Source organism: Rhincodon typus, chromosome 1, assembly GCF_021869965.1.
Source record: "Rhincodon typus isolate 14 chromosome 1, sRhiTyp1.1, whole genome shotgun sequence".
Classification (NCBI taxonomy): domain Eukaryota; kingdom Metazoa; phylum Chordata; class Chondrichthyes; order Orectolobiformes; family Rhincodontidae; genus Rhincodon; species Rhincodon typus.
Genome location: NC_063332.1, coordinates 152,284,509 through 152,292,601, shown reverse-complemented (window position 1 = coordinate 152,292,601; position 8,093 = coordinate 152,284,509).

Below are 8,093 nucleotides of genomic sequence, written 5' to 3'. Positions count from 1 at the left end.
AGCTCCTTGCTGATTGACTGTCAGGTTCTGAAAGCTGGTATGCAGTATAGTACAACCACCTTCAATTATTATGTTAGACATTTTCTTTCTACTGTACTCATCTTGCAATTTGTTCATCTTTTGGTGCACTTCATCCAGGAGAATCCAAAAGTCAGTCTCGAAGACAGCCTCCTCACTCCACTAACATGTTGCATGGGAGTTAATGAGTGAAAAAGAAAGACTTGCATGAAATACGTTTGAATTGTGGTCACTGTTATAATGTATAAATTATCAATGAATATGCTGGTGAAGCAATTCCACGTGTTCAGCCTGGATCAGTACAGATGATATGAATTGATTCTACAGTTTTAGCTGGGATTAGTAGTGAACAGCATCAGTGGGTTCATATTCTGGCTCAGGGTTTGAAACTGGGTAAAATACTACCTTCCTCACTACCTGTATCTTTGGGGCCAGTATACACTAAAAACAAACAAGTAGCAAGGAGACTTTGAGGTGGCAATCTAATCTTGGGTGTCAAATTACATATATAAATCATGTAAACGTTGATCTTATGGCATTTTGATGCCACATGCATTCTTCAATTAGATCAACAGTCTTGGTTTCATTCCAAGTCTCCATTATATTCAATATATTTTTACATATAATACAATAACAATTTCACTCATTGGTAACTACAGTTCTAAATCAAGTTCATTGCTTAAATGGACTTTATTTCCATTAACACAGAGAATTACAGTTTCGTCATCCACACTCAGAACAGGTCTAAGAGCAGGTGAATGGAAAAGACACAGTTATTCTGTTCTTCTAAAGTGGTGAAATTGTACAGATGCCATTTAGTTTTGTAGAATTAATTTATGCCTTAAGGAGTCACAAATTCTTCCATCTGAATTTTTGAAGAAGGTTCCCAACCTGAAACGTCAGCTTTCCTGCTCCTCTGATGCTGCCTGGCCTGCTGTATTCCTCCAGCTCCATGCTGTGTTATCTCTGACTCCAGCATCAGCAGTTCTTACTATCTCTTTCCACTATTATTTATTTTGGCATTACAAATATTATTTCATTAGCTTCTGTCAATTTATGTGCTCTTGACAATCCAAACCATCATCATATATAACTGCCAAGGCAATGTGCTTTGCTTTCTTTGCAGGACATGCACATAAAAATTGTTTCAGTACGGGTGGTTAACCTTATTGCCCATTCCTAACTTCACTTGGGAAAGTGGTATGCTTTCACTTGGTGGGCTGCCTTCTGGAATTGGTGTTGTCTTTGTGACAGAGGTACATCAACACGCTGTTAAGGAGGTAGCTCCGGAGTTTTGGTACAATGACCATGAAGGAATGGAGATATATTTTCAAGCAAAGAAACAATGTGACTTGGAGAGGAATTTGCTGTTTCTTATGTTTCCATGTCTTTATTACCTTCGCTCTTCTGGGCGGGAGATGTTACAGATTTGCAAGGTGATGTTTAAGAGTCTTGTTGAGTTGCTGCAGTTCATTTCTGCATAAAACAGATGGCTGTGTAGCAAGGGTGGAGGGAGTGAATGCTTAAGATGGTGGATGAGGTGCAAGTTAAGCGAACTGTTTTGTTCTGGGTTCTGTCATATTCTTGGATATTGTTGGAGCAGCATGCATGCAGGCAAATAGAAAATATTCCATTATATTCATGACCTGTTTGTTGTGGGCAAGGTTTGGAGAATCAGGAGGCACAAATTGGTTGTCGATTTAGCTTTTCATATTTTTCAGCCTTAAGACTTTCAAAGGAAATAAAGGAACATGGTCACCTGTTTAAGGGACTTGGTCTTGTATTCGGAAAATTAAGGTGCATTGCATCATCTATTCCTACTTACAAAATATACTGACATTTGACTGCATGTTACCTGTCATCCCAAGACTACCTGTATTGTTTTCACAATCTTTGTCACAAGATGTAATTTAGTCAAATTGATGTCAAATTTGAATAATACTGAACTGCAATTATATAGCACCTTTAATGCAATAAAATATCTCACGGTGCTCCACAAGAGCACAAATGTTACAGAATCATAAAATTACATATTAATGGCACATATATAGTTTAACATTAGGACAATCAAAAGCAGAGTTAAAAATGAAAGCTTTGTAAGCATTTTAAAGGAGGAGAGAGTTATATTGAGAAATTAAAAGGTTAAGGAGGAGCTGCAGATAAGGCCAGACAGCCAAAGGGTCAGCCTACTAGTTGTAAGAACATGCAAAGGGGTAAATTTGGGGAAACAGAGAGTTCCAAGAGGGCCCAAGGAGGTTACTGAAAATATGAAGCAAGACCATAGAGGAATTTTAACAGAAGGATGAGAATTTTAATTAAAATTAATGGAACTGAAAACTTCAAGCGGTTCTCCTGATCTCTACTGTTATTTCACAGGAATATCAGCAGAACTTCATGAGAATTTCTCCCTCAGTGTGCCCTTTTCCTCCAGGTGCCGGTGTTCCACCAGCTGAAACCCCCAGGAAGTCAAATCCTGATCCAACACTGCTCATCTCTATCCTGAGTGCTGGAGAAAACTGTTGGCCTGTGAATGGCCAGAAAGATCCTCTTATCCAGAAGGTCAGAAGTCACACTTCAAGTCTATTCATAAGCAATTGACTGTTAAATGGCTTTGGAGCAGCTAGTGTGTCCCAAAGAGGTCCTATCTTTGACATTTTTGCTGGGGCATGGGGATTCTAGCACTTCATATATTCAGCCTTATGCATCAAAAGTAGGTCAATAGTCATAAAGCACTTGGGTCACCAAGGGAATGAAACTCACTACAGAAATGCTAGTCTTTTTCAAAATGGACTAGATAGGCCAAACAGTCTCCTGTGCTGGAATGACTCCATTTACTTTTATCTGTTTATGGCAATGACATTAACATTTGAATAATCTAAATTACTTAATTTTCATTGTACTATTTATCATTCATACAACAAAAAATATCAGTAGCTGCAACGAGAAGCTAAGAAAGTCAGAAGCACTTGGTAACCAAATGATGAAACAGAATTCTCTTTAAAATTTTGATTTGTACAAAAAAAGTTGTTTTATTGCTAGAGCTGTAAGATTATTACTATAGCTCTTTTAAAAAAAATTAAAGGAATTCCAAGTCTGACTGAAGTAGTTAGGAGGAATTTTACCTGAAAGTGGCATTTGAACTTGCATATTCTTCAGTGTTATTAGATAAAGTGGATGAAGTACTCAGGTATCTTATGATGGGAATGGGTGAAAGTGGGCAACGGTTCACCTTAACCACAATGAGAATTTAGATCTACTTGGCATTTACTCAAGTGGTCATGAATCCAGAAGATATATGGAAAATTGGACCAGACAATGTATTTACCGACTGACTTAGCAGTGGTCATTGAGAGTAACCTTAAAGAAAAGTTAGAATAGCTTGGCCAGGAAATTGAAGTGGACATGAAGCCCTTTGAAACCCAAGGGATTTCAGTCTCAAGCAAATATGTGGCTGGTGTGACAGTAAGTCACAATCAGTGAATCTAATGTTTTCATGCACTGGTTGATGAACAGTTGGAGAGGAGTGAAAGCACAGGCAGAGGAAGTCAAAGGTTTCCCTGCAGGGCATGAATGCTTGTCCATCTCTTGCCTATAAAGAGACAAAATGAAAAATAATTTTTAAAGAAACTGAAAGAACTGCGGATGCAGTAAATAAGAACATAAGAACTAGGAGCAGGAGTAAGCCATCCGGGCCCTCGAGCCTGCCCCGCCATTCAATAAGATCATGGCTGATCTTTTCTACCCGCCCACTCACCATAATCGTTAATTCGTTTACTGTTCAAAAATTTATCTAGCCTTGCCTTAAACACATTCAGCGAGGTAGCTTCAACCGCTTCACTGGGCAGGGAATTCCACAGATTCACAACCCTTTGGGTGAAGAAGTTCCTCCTGACCTCAGTCCTACATCTGCTTCCCTTTATTTTGAGGCTGTGCCCCCTAGTCCTAGTTTCACCTGCTAGCAGAAACAACCTCCCTGCCTCCACCCTATCTATTCCCTTTATAATCTTGTATGTTTCTATTAGATCTCCCCTCATTCTTCTGAATTCCAATGAGTATAATCCCAGCCCACTCAGTCTCTCCTCATAATCCAACCCTCTCAACTCTGGAATCAACTGCGTGAATCTCCTTTGCACCCCCTCCAGTGCTAGTATATCCCTTCTCAAGTAAGGAGACCAAAACTGCACACGGTACTCCAGGTGTCGCCTCACCAGGACCCTATACAGCTGCAGCATAGCCTCCCTGTTTTTAAACTCCATCCCTCTAGCAATGACAGACACAATTCTATTTTCCTTTTTAATTACCTGCTGTACCTGCAATCCTACTTATAGTGATTCATGCACAAGGACACCCAAGTCCCTCTGCACAGCAGCATGCTGCAATTTTTTACCATTTAAAACATAGTCCATTTTGTTGTTATTCCTACCAAATTGGATGACCTCATACTTATCAACATTGTACTCCATCTGCCAGACCTTTGCCCACTCACTTAGACTATCTATATCCCTCTGCAGACTTTGTGTTTTCTGCACACTTTGCTCTACCACTCATCTTAGTGTTACCTGCAAATTTTGACACACCACACTTAGTCCCCAACTCCAAATCATCTATGTAAATTGTAAACAATTGCGGTCCCAACACTGATCCCTGAGGCACACCACTAGCCACTGACTGCCAACCAGAAAAACACCCATTTACCCCTACTCTTTGCTTTCTACTAGTCAACCAATCCTCTATCCATGCCAATACATTACCTGTAAGACTGTGCAACTTTATCTTATGTAGCAGCCTTTGGTGTGGCACCTTGTCAAATGCCTTCTGGAAATCCAGACACACTACATCCTCAGGTTCCCCATTGTCCACCATGCAAGTAATGTCCTCAGAGAATTCCACCAAATTAGTTAAACATGACCTACCTTCATGAACCCATGCTGGGTGTTTCCAATGGGAAAATTTGTATCCAGATGTCTTGCTATTTCTTCCTTAATAATAGATTCAAGCATTTTCCACCACCGAAGTTAAGCTAACTGCTTTTTGTCTACTTCCTTTTTTAAACAGTGGCATCGCATTGGCTGTTTTCCAATCTGCGGGAACCACCCCAGAGTCCAGTGAATTTTGGTAAATAATTACTAGTGCTTTTGCTATCTCCCCCATCACCTCTTTTAGTACCCTGGGATGTATTTCAATCAGGGCCAGGAAACTTGTCTACTTTTCGCTCCATTAGATTGCCCAGCACTGCCTTGTTAGAGATAAGCAGAGTTTTTAGGTCCTCACCTGCTATAACCTTCTTGCCATCAGTTTTCGGCATGTTATTTGTGTCTTCTACTGTGAAGACAGACACAAAATAACTATTTAATGCCTTGGCTATTTCCTCATTCCTAGTTATTAAATTGGCCTTCTCATCCTCTCATGGACCAATGTTTGCCTTCACCACACTTTTACAATTTACAAATTTATAGAAAATTTTCCTGCCTGTTTTTATATTTTGAGCTAGTTTGCTCTCATAATCTATCTTACTTTTCTTTATAACTTTTTTTGTGGCTTTCTGTTGGCCTTTAAAGATTTCCCAGTCTACTAGTTTCCCACTAATCTTTGCTTTTTTGTATGTATTTTTTTTTAAATCTGATACTTTCCTTTATTTCCTTAGACATCCATGGTTGACTATTTCTTTTCCTACAGTTCTTCCTTATCACTGGAATATACTTCTGCTGAGCACTGTGAAAAATCGTTTTGAAGGTCCTCCACTGTTCCTCAATTGACCCATCATAAAGTTTTTGCTCCCATTTTACCTTACCTAACTCCTTTCTCATCCCATCATAGTCTCCTTTGTTTAAGCACAGGACATTGGTACTGGATTTAACCTTCTCACACTCCATCTGTATTTAAAATTCGACCATACTGTGATCGCTCCTTCTGAGAGGATCCCTAACTGTGTGATCATTAAATTATTCCTGTCTCATTACACAGGACTAGATCTAGGACAGCTTGCTCCCTTGTAGGTTCCATTACATATTGTTCAAGGAAATTATCGCGGATGCATTCTATGAACCCCTCCTCAAGGCTGCCATGACTGACCTGGTTTGACCAATTGAAACAAAATCAGAAACAAAAACAGAAATTGCTGGAAAAGCTCAGCAGGTCTGCCAGCATCTGTGAAGCGAAATCAGAGTTAACATTTTGGGTCGAGTGACCCTTCCTCAGAACTGATGGTAGCAAGGAAAATTTCAGTTTATATGCAGAAGATAGGGTGGGAGGAAGGGGGTAAAGAGTAAATGATAGGTGGGGATAGAGCCCATACAGAAAGAGAACAGTTGGACAAAGGAGTGGATAATGAGGAGGCTAGAAGGGTGAATAGCTACTAATGGGGATCGATTGTGGCTAACAATGGGTTTTGTCTCATAGTGGACAATGTGATAACAAGGCCTGATTGTGTGGGGGTTGGAGTAAGGGCATGGGAGAGCTCAAGCCCTAAAGTTAATGAACTCGATATTGAGTCTAAAAGGCTGCAGGGTCCCCAAGTGGAAAATGAGGTGTTGTTTTTCCAGCTTGCGCTGAACTTCACTGGAGCACTGCAACAAGCCTGAAGCAGACATGTCGGCCAGGGAACAGGGTGGTGTGTTAAAGTGGCAGGCAACTGGAACCTCAGGTTCTTTTTTGTGGACAGGATGTAGATGTTCTGTGAAGTGGTCACCCAGTCTACACTTCGTTTCCCCCATGTAAAGGAGACCACATCGTGAGCAGTGAATGCAGAAGTCTAGATTGTGTGAAGTGCAGCTTCACCTGGGAGGGGTGTTTGGGCCCTTGGATGCTGAGGAGGAAGGAAGTAAATGGACAGGTATTACACCTTCTGTGGTTGCAGGGGTAGATGTCATGGGGATTTGGGGGTGGGGGGGTGTTGGGAGTGAAGGAAGAGTGGACAACCACCCCCACCAACACCACTGACCACGTGACGACCGCCAACCAAGTAGTTACTTCCACTTCTGCCCACGTGACTGTTCCTGTACACACACCCACTCCTCCAGCTGCAGTCTCCACTTCCGCTCCCAGCTCCAGCTCAACGCTCAACACTCAACCCTAGCCCCAAGTCCTGCCAGGTATTCACCATCTCCCCAGACCTCCCCCTCACTGATGCTAAGCAGTCAGTCCTCAGCCAAGGATTCGCCTTCATTCCTCAGCACCCACACATGAACGAATTCCACGCACTCCTCGATGTTGAGCTTTTTCCACCACCACGCCTACTTCTTTGAACACAAATCCAACCCACCCTCAAAACCCCTTCCACTTCCAGCAAACTCCATCCCCCCTGCTCACCCCCTCCCGGCCTCTTACCCTCCCTCGACCTCTTCATCTCCAATTGCTGCTGAGACAATCATCTGAATCTCTCCATCCCTCTCACTTACTCCAACCTCTCCCCATTGGAGCACGTAGACTCTGCTCCCTTTGTACCAATCCCAACATCATCATTAAACCAACTGATAAGGGGGGTGCGGTGGTAGTATGGCAATCTGACCTCTATACCGCCGAGGCCAGGCGTCAACTCTCCGACACCTCCTATCGTCCCCTCGATCATGACCCCACCTCTGATCACCAAGCCATCATCACGCAGACCATTAACCTCATCACCTTGAGAGATTTCCTATCCAAAGCCTCCAACCTGATAGCTCCCCAACCCCACACCACCCGTTTCTATCTCCTACCTAAGATCCATAAACCCAACTGCCCCAGTCAACCCATTGTCTTTGCCTGCTCCTGTCCCACCAAGCTCATCTCCTCCTACCTCGACTCTATTCTTTCCGCTTTGATCCAGGAACTCCTCACCTACATTCAGGATACAACCCATGCCCTCCATCTTTTCCAAAACTTTCAATTCCCTGGCCCCCGACACCTCATCTTCACCATGGACGTTCAGTCCCTATACACCTGCATCCCCCACAAGGATGGCCTAAAAGCCCTCCACTTCTGCCTCTCCTGTAGGCCCAAGTCCCCCTCCACTGACATTCTCATTCTGGCGCAACTGGTCCTCACCCTCAACAATTTTTCCTTTGATTCCTCCCATTTCCTACAAAGCAAAGGGGTGA